Here is a 17453-nt window from a genome sequence, read left to right as displayed (position 1 = left end):
GTTAATTTTGATATGTTATTCATTGTTTTTATAAATGTAAATAATATTATTAAGTCAGTATAAATATAATATTCACCAACAAGCTACAAAAAGTGGCTTGGTGGGATTTTAGTTTTAGTAAAAATATAACAAGTGAAATTTTTTTAAATTGTAAAAATGTATAATTATGCTATTAAATCAAAATAAAAAATAAACATATAGGAAAATAATACTTTACAATACGATGATATATGTGTTTAATATTATTTATCCTAAAAACCACAGATTTTGAAAAAAATAATTAAATAAGCCAAATATGAAAATAATCACAATATCAGAGAAAATGTAAAAATCAGACTCCAATTTAGAGAACAGGTGAAATCGAAAAATTATGTTTTACATAAGGCAGTCGAAAAATATTATGATTCGGGAAAAAACATTTATGAAAAAAAAATTCAAACTTAAGGTTGAGAAATTTGTGTAAAAAAACTTTTTAATTAAATACGTATGCATTGTTATTATTATAGATCACATACGAATATTTTTATGAGATTCAAAATACAAAAATAAAAAGGCTATAATAATTTATTATTATTTTATTTAGTTATACATATACTTAGGCGTATATGTATAAATTATGGACTTTCTACTCCAAATGTGTAAATAGCATTCCTCAATTCGTATTTTACAAAATATGTTGACACTCATAGGCTAAATGAAAACGTTCGATCAGCGAAACATTGACGATCAGATGCAATGCTAGTGTCGTTGTGTACTGAATATGACGTCATAATACCATCCAATGACTCTTGGCATTCTGATACTATGTGTGAGCATAACAATGGAAAGTGTGAATTCTTGCAATCCATTCTGTCAGTTTACACTTCGTTCAATATTGATACTGTCAAAATATATTTGTCATGTATTTTGGCTTTTCATTTAGACTTTTTTTCACTTAAAAATACAGATCAAGAACATAAATAATATACAGAAATAGACCCAGCCAGTAAAAGAATTCATCTTTGAAAAAAAAAAATAAGTATAAATAAAACTTTGTATTCCTCAAAATCAGAATTTTTGTTGTTGGTGACATTGATAGTGATAATGTGGGTTCAGTTTATTTATTATTTACGTGATATTTTATTTAAAGTTTAAATTTATATAATAAAAAATAAATTAACTCATATAAACTATTATCGCTTGAGTACGAAAAATTAACATCCAACGACAGCTTCTTAAAGGTTTCTTGAATATTGAATTTTTATGTACTAAGCCAAAGGCGCGTGCGGTGACTTTTATCAGTAAGGATCCTGATAAAAAAAACCATCATGTTCCTTATTTCAGCAGGTGTATTCAGAATTATTTAATTAGCAATTTAAGTTGTTCATAATAGTGATAATAATTAATAGTTGACAGTCAATAAATTGACGGAGCATAGGCGCGTCTAGAGGTGAAGCTGCAAATTTTCTTATTTTCTTCTTCTTTTTCCACTCCCAAGTGAAGCATGTGGACATCACCTGACGCCTCCGGGAGACTGTATCGTTAGCCAGCACTCTCGCCTTCTCCAACGTCAATTCCGCGTCCCTTAGTTCCGCCGAACAAAGCTGAAAGGTTGCCATCGATGGTCTTCCAGGGTGGTCCCCGTAGGTGTGAAAAGAAGATAACAATATAAAAATTAAAACACCTAAAACAAGACCCGAGACAATTGTTCATAGATTCGGGCCAAGTGTCAATAATGCGCTACTTCAAACTTTATGATAAACGTTATTAGAGTAATTTTTTTCTTTGCATTATACAAGTTGGATGTTTCTTATCTCTCCGAGTCTCGAAAGAGAAGTCTAAAACCTTATGAACCTAAAGCGCATGCGCGAAAATTTGGACAAATGCTATGGGAACTAGACGCAACTCGATAAGCAGCATCCCGCGTATACAACAAATACTATCAAGAACAAGATACCTAGATATCCAGTGCGTGCATTGATATAGGAAATACGCATATGTAGCTAGGTATGTATACTGAAGATATTGTTTGAATCGCGTGCACCCGAACGTTCTATACATATTTCAAGGTTTTTTTTCGTATTTATAAGGTTTTTTTTTGTAAAGTTCATATTATTTTTAAAATTTTATAGAACTGTCCCAAAATGCAAAAACTAAATAAATACTAATCTGATTTTATGAAATTGAGCAAGCAAAATTAAATCATTAAATTATCTACTATGACCATTTTGCTAAGTACAATACAATCGTGGTGCGGTCTGGATATGCGTGTTTTGGGATCAACAGACATTTTCAGGCTTAGGGTAATCCGCTTTCTCTGAATAATAGACATGTCCAAAGGGCGATCTACCCCATACCGAGTTCAAATGTATTCAAAAGGTTCTAGACTGACGTCACTAAACATGAACATATATGAAATTCTCTATTATTCCAACAGCTGTGCAGCTAGATCAATATTTTAAAATGATTTATTCATAAAATAAAATAAATAAAACTCTTTTAATTCGATTATTTGCGTTTGTTCTCACCAAATTTTATTATGCACAATATTTTATTATTATTAAAAAAATATATAACATGTTGCTTTCTTTTATTTCTAAGTTTAACAATGTCGATGAGATGTATAATTTTAATGTTATGTATTTTTAACAGACAGGCGCCTTGATGTCAGGGTCCAACATTTAAAAAAATATAGGGCCAAATACTAGAAATGCAACTGAAAAAAGTCAGCTCTACTTTGAAGTATCCTAAAGTTTAAACTTATAAAAATAATAATAATGATAATATTAATCACGGTGTCTTAACATGAAAAACAATTCATTTATTTTCTACATGTTTCAGGAAATAGATTTCTCTGGATTATGTCTAATCTGCCTGACCTGTTTTAAAGAAGACATTTTTATGCAAAATAAACAATAACATGACTACCTACCAGGGGCAAACCGTGTATAGAAGCGATTATGCTCAGCTTACCATTATATTTAACTAACCATAATAATATTTTAATGTAACTTTATTTACAAAAAAACAAATAAATAATTGTCATTTATTTTAAATCATTTCCACCATCTGTATTTTTATCCTTATATAAATATAAATATTAATAAAGCGCGTCCAACGCCTGCGGTGAGCCAAAAAACTAGCCGATTATTCCAGCTTATTTTTCCATACAAATAAGTATACTTTATTTTGAATGTCTTAACCCCAGTGCGGGTTTTTTCTCCTTGTAACCTTGCAGATTACACAAATTATTTGAAGATTCTTGATTTGGAAAACAGTATTTCAAACATTTTTTTCTTAAGGACTGTTTTTCTTTGAGATGGTACTTTTGACATAAGACCATAATTACTTTCATGCGTTATATTGCAAGACATATAGCGCTCGACACGGCCGTTTTTAGCACTATTAATTACTAGAACAATTCGGCCGGTTGACATTTAAATTGAATACCTAATATTGACTAAATTCATAGTGGTATTTTTTATTTATTTCTTAATGAATTATGTATTAAAGTAATAGATAATATATCTTTATAATATAATATATCACGAAATTGCATAGTTTGAGTTCATTTCATGGATGAGAGTTGTGGACAGAACCATATAAAAATATCAATTTATAGTAAATATTACTTACGTTATATTATGAACCTACTATGTAGGAATAAATTTATGATATTTTTTTATACTTTACCTATAAATAAAATCACCATTCGCTACTGCTACCTACTAGTTGGTTTGTTATACAGTTACACAATATATGATTACACTCTTTGTTTAAATTTGTTGCAACAGAGAGGAAAAACATTTTTGAGAAAGGAATATGGAATTCAAGGCATTTACAGGTCTTATGGGCCGTCATTGGCCGGTTTAAGGGGCCACTTTGTTTGAGAATGTGTTTTAGTAAATTATTCAATTTTTCTCTACCTAAACATTGCATATCTTGTTTTATTTTTTTTTGGTTCTTTATATTTTTAGGCAGGCAAAAGATCGCGACGAATTCAAGATGATGATCGCCAACCTCCGGTACAAGCGGCATCGGAAGAAGACATGTTTATTCGTCTGTATTTTATATTTTGCACTTTTTTAAATACTCGTAGATGTGTACATTGTAATAGGCAGATATGTTCCTATGTTTATACCATATTTATACCTGATTTTTTAAATTAATAAATGCAAGGTGTTATATTACTAACATCAAGCCCAAAGTCCTGAAAACGATGTTAGAAAACGTACATCCAAAAATATATATTTTTTTTTATCACGGTTGAGATTTTTGATTTTCCGATTTCTTATTATTTAGACGTCGACTTATTTGTAAAGATGTCGAAAAAATAAGACGTTTTCTTATTTTAATATTTTAATGGAACCTCGGTCATTTTGTGAGAGCTTCAACTTGAGAATGAGATGAAATTCTTCAATATTGAACATCCTCTCAAAAAATATTACCCTTTACGAGTACACACGTTTACTGGAAATATGTTTAAATTTTGTTTACAATGGCACGTCTTGGTAGGAACCCGTTTTCAATACAATCATTGTACAAACAGAATAAATTCTATTGACTATTTAAAATATATGAGCCTTGATAAATTCAGCATAGGGCACTGTTCCGCATCATTAAGCGAGATTAGTTGTTTTTTGCTTTTGAAGTAAGCCAAAATCTTTTGACTAAATGTTATTAAATATTTGCATATAACCTTTTAACGGCTATCTATGTCTACCAGTTTCGAGACGTACTTGTCTCTTCGTCAGGATACCAAGTGTGTGGTGAATTGGTAAAAGAAACGTGACAAAGAGATGTCTTCACAATAACAATTTTTCTGAACTCGCAAATCCCCTCATCAATTAAAACCATGACTTTAATAAAAATACAGGAGTGTAAATCTTACGTACAAATAATAAAGGGTAAAAAGTAAATAATATGGAAACATTTCACATTAGGAAAGCTTTAAAAAATAATGTTCCTTTGATCAATAATCAAACAACCTTTCAATATAGTCCATTATACGATGTTCCACTGTAATGGTCACCCTATTAAACCTGTCAAGCTCATCCTCTCCCTCCATCCCCTCTACCTTTTTTCAACTATTTCTTAAACAACATATAATATTTTTATAATTTAATCAGTGCATGTGCTAATTAAAACGCATGTCGTGTTGGTTTTATATTTTTGTGCAACAACTATGGTGAAGGTGTATAGTAGGTTTTTCATGTTGGTTTGCATGTTGGTTTAATTGGTGTCCTGACGAAGAGACAAGTACGTCTCGATACCGGTAGACATAAAAAAGTCGGTAAGTGGTTATATACAAATATTAAGTAACATTTCGTAAAATGTTTCACCGCAAAGTTAATGCTTAAAATATTAATAATACATTTTTTTCTAAATGTTATATTGACATTCTCTCGATTTTTTGTTTTTTTATTGCGTCAATGCTTTCTATTGTGTCCATAACTAAAGATTGGGGATTGACTGTCAACTATATTTTAGACACATCGCCAGAAGAGAACCAGACAGCCTCAAAAAGCTTGGTGGGATGGGTGGAGTGGAGCAAAGAAGATCCAGAAGTCGCTCACCTGCCTGATGAAGCGACATAATAAAATCTCAACTGGGGTCTTCAGTAACAAATGTTTCTCACTCTGTCCAAAACAGGACTACCTCGAGGCAGACCAATTAATTAATGCCATTTTCGTAAAAATCACCTCAAGAATGGATGGAGGATATTAAAAACACGACAGATTGCATATGCGTTTAGGACTTAAAGTTCCAGATTACCAATTATGGTAAATGTGAGTTACATAATTTAGAGGTTAGCACGTTTGCCTACCATGCGTGAGGTCGTAGATTCGATTCCTGTGACGGTTGACATGAAATATTAATTATAAAAATGGTTCTACACTGCAGTTTATGTTCTAGAACTGACCCCTAATCCGTAAGACTGACGACCTTGAATTTATGTAACAGTTGATCGATATATGCTGTATCTGGTGTACATAAGTATCAGGCAGGGGGTATAATGATGATAGAATTACAATATATTACAATACGCCTTGCAGCTACTGAGCGCATGAACGGTTAAAAATCTAGTATACGATTTCTTTTTTTCCAATATATGTTTTTTATAACAAAATACTTTTTAAAGCCCTCCTCACTAGGGACACCTTTTCTTAGTAGAACTGCGAATTGTTTTTTTTTTTAAATATATTCTTCACAAGTCATTTAAATATTTTATTGATTTTTTCTTTCTTAATTTTTTAAATCCTGATGTTGATTTATGTGTTGACATATTATTTGTTATCAGTTTGCTTAATTTTATGTGGAAGCATATTAAATAATTTGGTAGAACAATAATTTGAAGACCTTTGTCCAAAGATTTTGAGACAAAAGTATTATTTCTTGCCTTAAAGTAATTACACGCTCCTAGCTAATACAGTCGCCCATACGGACAACACCATTATATGTTTATCAACCAAGAAGTTAGTTATAGTTTACAGCCATACAAAAGGCCGTAGGTACTCAGGTCAAAAATTGCAAACGCATACCAAAATTGGTAACATGTTTGTTTTTAAACCAAAATCCGAACCAAAAATTTTGAACGCTTTTGTTATATATAAAGGCTAAAAGACTTCTATGGTGAATAGAGAAATATCACATACTACCAATACCGATAAAATCATGTGAAATAAATTAAAATAAATTAATTTTATTTTCAGAATCAATATGGATACTGGGGGAAAATGTTTTCATTCATAGTCATTGGAACAAAATTGTTGAAAAATATGTCTTTACAAAAACGGAGTCCCTGGATTTCATAGCCACTGGACTGGTACCTGAAGCGTAAGACTGATCATCTTACCTTCATATAAAAAAATATCAAGATTCGCTGCGATTGGTGTAACAATGCAGTGCCCTTTGCACCATTAGGTGCGGAAAGGGAATTGCAGGGTAACTTTAACTTATTTAATTTACTAATTAGTGCTTTCACCCTCTCATCAGCATATTTAGACTGGTAAATATTATACAGTGTTAGGATCATTTATATAAAACAAAATATCATCTTAAGTATAGGTACATTAAAAAAACATGTCGAAAGAGTTTAAAAATATTTCATATTTAAATACATACGAGTTCAATATTTATACAAATACAGCATACGTATAATTTTTTATTTATTTTTTTAATATTCATACGACACACATACTTATAACTTTCATTCAATAACATTTCACATTTCAATATTTCGTAGTCGATAGACACAAAATAGGAAAATATCACATTCTGCGATTACCGATAAAAATATGCAAAATGGATTTAGAAAAAATAATTGTAACTTTTAAAATCAATTCGTATATTGAGGAAAAATGATTTTTTATTCATAATTTTAAAAATGAAATTGTACGAAAATATTTCTCAACGTAAAAAGCGACATGTTTGACCTTGACAATTATGACGTCATGTTTCGTGACGACGTTCTGTTTAAATTTCAACGATCACAAACAACGTTCAAAATTCAACCGAATCGTGACGTTTTATGGGCGTGGCCCATACAATGAGATTTTCTGGAAATTTAAAATTTAGATATAAATACGTTTAAAAATATTTTTTATTCTGCAGGTATGTGCAAAAATATTTTTTGTTTTTACGGGACAGTATTTCATTGACCCTTGTTAATTTAGAATTGTGGAAAAAAAATCATCTCTGAGTTTCTTGCCCTTCTTATATCATATTCAAATTTCTGAGCATGACGATGTCCATCTCCAAATTTACAGATAGTCTAGATAACAACACGCTCTGCGTTGGTGGTTGTAAATCAAGACTTCATATCAAAAAAGTTCTCTTCAATGGAATTTATATCAACAAAAATATTGTTTGCCTAAACAAACAAAATATAGAAATAACAAAATATCAAATTCATCCAATATCGAAATATTTTCTCGTACGAAACACTTTTGTGTGAATGTACTGTTCCTATTGTATTCTGTATCAAATTTCAGATATTTCTCTTCCTTCTTGTTTTCTTATTTCTTCCGCGCTACAGGACTACTGTGCACGAATTTTACTTAACGAAAGTGTTCGCGATCGTTTATGCGAAAGATCGTATTCAAAGGTATTTTTTTCCTATTTTCGTGTTAGGGTCCTTGAGGTGGTTCTTAAAAAAATGTAAATATATTTTAATGTTACTATATTTTGAGTTTGCCCAAATTTTTGGAGACAAAATACTGGATTTCACCACCTAGGGAGTCATTAAGATCAATAAATTACGGCAGTTATGGAGAACATTTGAGAAAAGGTAATATAGAAGTCTGGGCATTTACAGGGCTTATGACTTGTCATTGTCTGGCTTAAGGGGACACTTTACACACTGTGTAACATTCATCATTTCGCCTATGTTTGAACAACCAATCTCCATAATGAGTTCATTACAATGGAATATAAAAATTGTCTAAATGTTGGCTCCCTGTTTTAAAAATTGTAGGATGTAATTTGGGCTTTCGGCTAGCAAAAGAACAGTTTAAATGCGACGATTGTGTTTTTTTTTTCAATTATGTAGATGATTTTGTTTATTTTTTTCTCTGACTGAACGTAAAAATATACTATATCTATTATTAATATATTACAACAGAGATGAAGAACATTTAAGAGAAGGTAATAATAAAAACGTAATTTAACTTCACAAACATCAACAGATGAAAGAATTGAAGGAATATGGATGTTCAAAAATAGGCAGAATGGTGAATGTTACACAGTGTGTAGGGTGGCCACTTAAACCAGACATTGACAGGTCATAAGCCCTGTAGATGCCTAGACTTCCATATTACCTTCTCTTAAATGTTCTTCATCTCTGTTGTAATATATTAATATAAACAGCTCCCAGGAAGTCAAATCTAGTCCTTGTCTACAAACATTTTGACACGCTCAAAATATTGTTACTATATCTATTAATTGAAAATCTATTTTACTAAAAACATAAATCCATTATTCTTAAAATAAAACATTGACACCAGTAATAACACCAAACGCCAGGCAGTCCCCAAAAATAACTCAACACGCCACCAGCCGCTACTAAACGGAAGTAAGCGATGTCGGATTTTCTCCGATCATCGCTAGTGGTTGAAATCTCGCACAACTTTTTAACGGATACCAAATACATAATTTGGTAAAATCACAGATTTTTTCTTGCGGCTAAATGCATTCAGTATTGTCAATATTTCGCAACTTTATATTTAGGCATCCCTAATAGCTTAATAATGTCCTCAAATTTTTAATCAAGTCAATATAATATTTCAGTGAATATTTTTATTATAACAACATGTAGCCTGTGCTTCAAAACTGCTGGTAAGTTCAATGTTGTTAATTTGGCACGCTTGAAATATTAATTATATTTAAAGCATTAAAAATAAACAGTGTGTCAACAAATAATTGTAAACGTTAGCTACTTACAGCATGTGTACTATCAGTATATGGTTTTGTATTTTGGTGCAACTTCTACGAATTAGAGGGTGTATATAATAGGATTTGTATGTTAGTGTAATTAGTGTCTTGACGAAAAGACGGGTACGTCTCAAATTCGGTAGATATAGAAAAGCCTGTGAGTAGTAATTTACAATTGAAAACGTTAGAGGTAAAGGCGTTATGCTTAATTTTTTCAATGTATTTTCTTACATAAATGAAGATTTTATGTACAGCTTTTTCACATAGAGCCAGATGTTTTTTACTATCAATAGTTATACTGGGCCTCGATTATGATGGGAAGATAAAGACGTCATACCTTCACCTTGACGGTATAGTTGAAAATAAATTTCGTCTAGCGATTATAAACATATATACTACTGATCTTCCACCTTCTTGTTTTAGGTAGGTACATCGATATGAATCAAGAGGAAACGTACGTCACGGTACACATATCTACGCTCTAAAATGACATATAATCAGTATGATGTCATAGTTGAAGATAAAAGTCCCCTGACCGACTACAAAGGTATAGTACCGATATCCCCCACCATTAAGTTTTGATGCAAGTACATCGTTTTATACCGACGGGTCAAGAACCTCTTGATACGTTTATCTACGCATTTAAAGTGTCAAAAATTTTGTTCCGCCAAGCAATTTTTCTTTTTATTATTATTTATTAAAATTTTTAATCATTTTGAGGTTAGCACTTTTTTTTTTAAAATCCTATTAAAAATATGAGAGAGAAATAAGTAAGTTTTGAAGTCAAATTAAATTCCGACATAACTGTTACTTTAATAAAACGAACGCCTAAATGTGAAAACAATGTCGGTAGCTAGTCAGACACAGATTATATGCGTCAGAAAGTTACCACTCTAAAAAAATATTTTTGTTTTTATATTTTTTTCATCTGTTTTACTATCTTTCCGAGTGTATATTTCGAGACGTTACCGGGGCTGGCTTTGTAGTCGATCGGTAGATACATACAGACGATCGTTAAGCTAAGCGTGATTTCCAAAATTCATGTTCAAGCAAGCATTTTTTGCTTGAATTGGGATTCATTGGAGATTATAACCGCTTTGAAGTAAGCACTTTTTATTAAAGAAGCCTATTTAAAATATAAATTAGAACTATTTTAAATGTTAATGACGTAAGGAACTAATTGTTTGCGGTCATTCCTTTGGCTTGTTTCGATCATATGATGTCAATATGACAAGTAAATAGAACATACCGAGGTAAGATACAGATAGTAGATAAGTTAAGTATACCGTCTCGATATATACAGATGAAGATAGCGTTCATAATCGAGCCACTAGTGTCAACAACTTTAACCCCAGATATCTTTGCTTTTTGTTTTTGTCACATTACACCTGTATCTACTCTATTTATTTATTTATTTATTTATCTATCTAATTATTTCATTTCTTGAAATTTTCGACCACAAAGTTAATGCGTTACCTATTAATAATATATAAGATTGTAACTACTTTATGTTTATTTTTTCATTGACAAAGACTTGGTGCCACTAAAAATATTGTTATTAGACGAATTATTTACAAAAAAAAAAGTCGTGTTGGCTTGTGCTAAGCCTGCCGCTTCGGACGAATATTGTTGCGAAACCGGTGTCGGCGTTATAATAACCCGGAAGTTTCCTACTCCTTCCACAGATTTTCTGGCTTCTCATTGCTTTTTTGTAACGCAATTTAGTAGAAATATTACGAAAAAGAGAAAATCTCGAAGGACGATGCAGAAATTAATCATTTTGGCTAAATTATCAAGAACGATTATTGTATTTAGTATTCAAATTGGAAACCTTGATAATTTAAGTATTTTAAACAGAATTTTAAGTATGCGGTATTTTGTATATAATCGAATTGTGCCCAAGTAAAAGGGCACATACGTATAAACTTTTTTTAAACGTAAAATAGTATGTACTTGTAAAGCAACGAGATACCATTGAAAATTATTTAATTTTGTAAAATAAGAATTGCTTTATTAAACAAAGCAATATAATCGACTTATAAGAGCTTTTTCAAAAAACCTTTGTTTTATTGCCATAAAAAAATCACTTTTACTCTTCTGCGTGGGCATAATAACATTACTGGATTTTACCCTCTAGTCAATTCAACATTGAAAGATTCATTCAGAGATTCGTTTACTTATAAACAAAACAAATAAACGAAATTTGCGAAGAAGTACATTTTCCCTTTCCACATTTTATAATGCATAAGGCACTGTAATGGTACACCAATTACATTATACCTGGATAATTTTGTAATGAATGAAAGCAAGATGATCTTAAATCTTACGCTTCAGGTGCTAATCTAGGGACTATTCAATAGTCTAGGGTACAAACATATTTTTAAATAAATATTTCATGTCAACCATGTCGGGAATTGCCCTGAAAATATATATCTTTTTAATCGATACTGAAAATAATGAAAACATGAAACAAACTTTCTAAATAAATACATTTATTTCATCTACGGATGCAAATCGTATCACATCACTGGGCCCAAAACAGCAAAATACCTAGTTTTGAGTATTCTATATTTTATACAAGACATATTTGTCTCTCCGAAGAATCTTGGGTATGCGGTGGTTTATGCTACAAAAAAAAGGACGCAGCTATGAACACTGGCAACATTAAACACCAGATTCACATATACCAGCCTAATAAAGCACCAACTGCCGCAAAACGAAAACGAAAATAACGAAAAAACGAAAAGACGAAGAAGAGCATCAAATGATTTAACTTGCGAACAACGTAGGACCAACAGAAAAAGAAACAGTTTTTGGTGTACAACAATATTTTTTTACAATTCTCTTTCTAATGATCTAAAAAATATACAAAACATGTACGTACTTAAAAAACACCTAAATAAAACAGTTCTTACAGCCCGTGTGACGAGTGATATGTGATGTTATTTTATTGAATTTTTATTTAAACTATTGTGTTATTATATATAAAATCCCCTTATACCAGTACTTTTGCTGATTGGGAATATTTCGTACTAATTAAATATGTAATATGTAAAGTTTAAAAATCTTGTATTTTGTCATAAATAAATAAAAAAAATAAAAAAATCATACTCTTATCGGTCGGCGCTGGTACCAGTTATACAACACAACATACCTAACGACAGTCAACACAAACGTAAATTAAATGTACGTGTATCCACAGCTAGATTCTATCAGTTTTGCCTACGTCTCCAATATATTTGAACTATTGTTATAGTTAATTAAGTCGTTAAAGTAATAAATAAAACTCCACGTATTATGTCAATGTATATTTTTAAGTCCAATTAAATATAATCATATTTACATGAAAACTGTTTACTTCACGGTAAACTCCGGTGACAACTACTGTCTTGAAGCAGAGGTGATACGGTTGGTTGGTCATAGTCCTGATGCTTCTTGAGCGCCTCAATCACGCTTGTCTACTTTACAGGTCATCAGGTTTGCAACGTCTTAAATGTGCCTTGCTGACTGTTCATCAGCAGTTCATGTCAGAACAAGGGGTCGCAAACCTGACTTAGAAGGATGCACAGAAGCTGCCAGCCAACAGAAATGCCTGAAGGCTCTTTGTGGAGACCATATGCTTACAACTAGGGAACGGACATGTAACGATGATGATGAAATATATTTTTGCTAGATCCGGACGGAGGAAGAACACAGTCCTGTATCTAAAATAGAACTAAAACCCTCGAGTGTTTTTGCATCGATGGCTACTCTCCTGTAATCCTGAAAATGTAAATCGAATGGATATAAGTCGCAGTGAAGCAGTTAGCGCTTTTTCCTATCTTGCTTTAGGTACCGGGTTCGATTCTCAGTAGTGTGAACGTAAATAAAATATTATCTATTAAAAAATTTCGCCACTTTCCGCGGGAAAATTGTATACAAGGCTGAGACAAATATCATCGACAAAATCAAAAAAGGAAAGCTGCGTTGATTTGCCATAATATAGAGCAAATGGACGTCTTAAAAGATTTACGATGTGAAAATTTACGGACCAAAAAAACGAAGAAGACTAAATAAAATATGGCATCACCAAATCAAACAAGTACTTACTGGAAGATGGACATTTCAAAAGTAGAAATAATCGTCATCTTATTTGAATTTTTTTGTTACCTAATTGAAATTTTGAGATTCTCATTACTTTTCACTATGTTTTTTACTCAGTTTTTTACTTAGTTTTTTAATAAGCTTTCACCGTTTTCTAAAATACTATTTTTCATTTGTTGTTTCTTCGTATTGATTTTTTTTTAATATTTTGATATTTATGTATTTATTTATACTTTTACATTGTTTGTATTTTTTTTTTATACAGAATAATGTTTCCTCACTGGGGTGTCCCGTGCCGAGGGAAACATTTTACAAAATGTGAAACATGCCTTAAATTAGCTATTTAACAAAGTAAATAAAATAATAACAATAAAAAAATCGTATTTACTCCAATTAACCTAATTATCATTATCATCAATTATCATGACAAAACATATACATAAAAATAAATAAATAAATATATGTCGGTATAAATACTTACTTCGTACTAACTTAAAATGAGTATGTACTATTTAATGATCCCTGAGCTTTCATTTTTCTGGGCTATAATCCAGAAGTTTAAACTTAAATCGGAATCTTTATCAAGGATTTTATTTTTCAGAACCATCATAACTATGACGTCGCTAGTGGTAGAGATTTAATCCTAGGGGATGAAATATTGCAGAAGGCGAATTAAAACTTCTGAACTTATCCTTAAAGAAGTAGTTTAGATTTATATTTCATACTCTAGAGATTTAAACTCCGCAAATATGATACCTGCACGTGATTTTTTTTCAAATGAAAAAAGTTTTTTTTATTGTTATTTAAATTTTATTTTATGGTTTAGAGTTTATTTTTTAGTTTAGTTTTAAATGTTGAGTTAATTTGCGTAACTTAAAAATATTATTCTTGTTAATACTCAAATACTTTTTTTAAATGATTTTGATTTATATTAAACATTTTAAATGCCCTCAGATGGCTTTATCATTGTAGAATAAAATATGCATACTTAAACTAAAACTGAAAAACTATGCAAAATAAAGAAATAGAGTTGAGTTTTCCTGGAGTTTGTCAACAATTACCTGAAAATCACTAACAAAATCACATATTTTTCTTTCTGAGACAAACAAAACTGTTTTTTGTAGCCCTGTGTAATCTCTGGACTCCTCCAGAATCTGTCTCTATTCCTCCTTTCACCCTGCGGCTCTCCTTCAGTTCGTCAGGCCAATTGCTCTCACCTCGTTTTTCACATTATCCAGCCATCTTAATTTTGGTATACCTTCCAGAGTGGAATAAATAAGTTTACTGGGGGTACGATCATCATTCATTCTACGCAAACAACACAATCGTCACAAACTGCCTCTTATTCATAATTAAACCGCCTCCTCGACTCTCCTGTTTGGTTATCAACGCCAAATATCTACGTTTATATTTTTCTTTAAAATACTTATACCATATTTTCAATTTATTTCACATAATGTATTCATTATTCAGACATGTAATAAGGTAACTTTTTCTTTTTTGGGCCAACACATTATTTGCGTTTTCTCAAATTGATATTTTATCAATGGGTAGGCCATTGTATAGAAACGCACAAGCACCTTTATACAAAAACACTCGGCTTTCTAAAGAATCGTTGATTGAATTCGCGGTGCTATTAGTTAACATACGGCAAAGAAATGAATTTCCGATGAATTGGAAATGGCTTGAGGCAGATTTTGAAATGTTCGTTTCGAAAAAATCACATTGAAATTTAAAAATAAATTTGTCTCCATAGACCCATTTCACACGATCGCAAAAATTCACACCGTAAGAAAAAACAGTTTAGGCTGGTTTTTTATAAAAATAAATGCTTTCTTTTTTTGAATTCGTGAAAACATGTCTTTGAAAGTACTGTGCGTTGCCAGCGACTACTTTTTCCCATCTTTCCGGCAGTATACGAATTTCATCTCGAAATAATATATAATCTTTTGAGGTCATCCACGAATCAAGCCATTTTTTGGCATCTTCATAAGAATGTAAGTCAAGATGTTCCGACAGAGCGTAGTCACCAAAGCTTCCACCAGAATGCTTTGCGCTTCGGCAATTCTTGAGGTTCTGGGTTTTTTTCTGGCAACCCTGCCAGAAAAATGTGCCAAACGTGAGATATTGATGTTAAAGGTTACCTCAAATGCAATATTTTTCTATTCCTGAACTTTCACCTTAAGCATGGAACTGATCACTTTGCCTTCATGACACTTCATAAAACATTATCAAAATCAACTGCATTTGGTTTACAAATGCAGTGCCCTATAAACCAGTTGATGTGAAAAGATAGTTATGATTATCACTACATAAATTTACATAAATCAATCAAATTTATAATGAAATTGAATGTATTTAAAAAAAATGACAGGTTTACACTTAAATCAACCTTTTTTGACTGACCAATATTGGTTGATTCGATCTCATGACATCGTTAGACATTTACACTTTGTACATGCTGTAAAATTTAAGGATATTGGTGGGGATATTTTGTAAAGGCGTTTTAAGGTGTTTTTCGAATTGTAGGGAATAATTATTTTAATATTGAATTTATGAGTTACGAGTTTGTCAAATATATTTTTTTTTTTTAATATGTATATTTGAATGACATGCAAACACACTCACCAGTACACAATAAGACCGACAAATCTCCATTCGTTTTCTTTCTGAGAGTATCCACTAAATAATTGTAAAAAAATAATATAAAAACCATTCTCCTGGTATTTTATATTATTTTGTGCATCGTGTGGATTTGTACGACCGACCGCGACCGATGTGAAATCAGCCATACAATACGCCCCGCCCCGCCTCGTATTTTTATTCGTGGAACGAATTCGACAGCCTTTAAAAAAAAGTTTTTTTTTCTAGTTTTGAAAAATGTAGATTTTGACATAAAATAAAGCAGTTAAGTCATGGTGTCATCTTTTTATGATTATTCAACTCAGTGCATGCTATTTTACGGTGATCATTTTCTTATTTGTTCTTTATGGTTAATAGTTACAAACATTTTTTTTCAGCTTCTTATTGTACTGTAAGATTACTGTTAACAAAGGCCACTATGAAAGTTTCAAAATGCTAAATCTCCCGGGAAATAAAAATATTTTTCAGATTTCTGAAAGGATCCTGAAATAAATGTTTGTTTTACAGTACTCAGAATTAGGGTAATTTACCTTACAGTTTTTATGGCCGTTTTTTTTACATTTCACGCTAAATTTTGAACATAAAACATAAACTCAAATGTTATTTTATAGGCATGTTGTTTAAATTGCATAAATGAAACATTTTGCTTTCTAAATTCATTAACTAGAGATTTCTTCGGTGGTTCTAAACTACAATATGTTATTGCTTCTAGACTGGTATCAGAAGCGTTTCATTGATCGCTTTAAATAAATCCTCGAAATATGTGTTCTTAATAATCTTCAACACTTGTGTAGAAATGAAAATGTTGTTCCATTAATAATAGCAATAATTTTATAATGAAATACGGATATCAAAAAATAGTTCTGTAACATTGTTTTTCAAATAAATATTTGTGTAGCTACGATTAATCGAAGTATTTCAATTTCAAGGCCATTTGCAACGGATTGTAAATAACTCATTATAGGAATCGATTAAATAACTCAACGTGATCACAATCTGATTCTTAACAATATTGCAAAATATATTAAAATTTGTATTTTTTCAAAGATAATAAATGGTTCGTTATGGCTAAAGGTTATAATATAAACCGTGTTTAAAATCTTTCAATCTATGCCGGATAGTTAGTGCTGTGTAAAAGCAACTCTTCGGCCAGCCGATTACTGTTAAACTTCGGTATGTAAAAAAAGAGTAATAACTTCTCAAAGTCCAGTATGTGGAAAAAGGAACGTGTTTGACGGGACTTTTCGAACCTCTTGGGAAATTTTCCCAGACTCTGGATTCTAGAAATTCGATGGGAATTATCTTAGGCACGAGTT

This window comes from Micrasema longulum, unplaced genomic scaffold (genome assembly GCF_059751315.1).
Source record: "Micrasema longulum isolate JH-2025_06_02 unplaced genomic scaffold, ASM5975131v1 h1tg000177l, whole genome shotgun sequence".
NCBI classification, from domain to species: domain Eukaryota; kingdom Metazoa; phylum Arthropoda; class Insecta; order Trichoptera; family Brachycentridae; genus Micrasema; species Micrasema longulum.
This window is presented reverse-complemented; position numbering follows the sequence as displayed.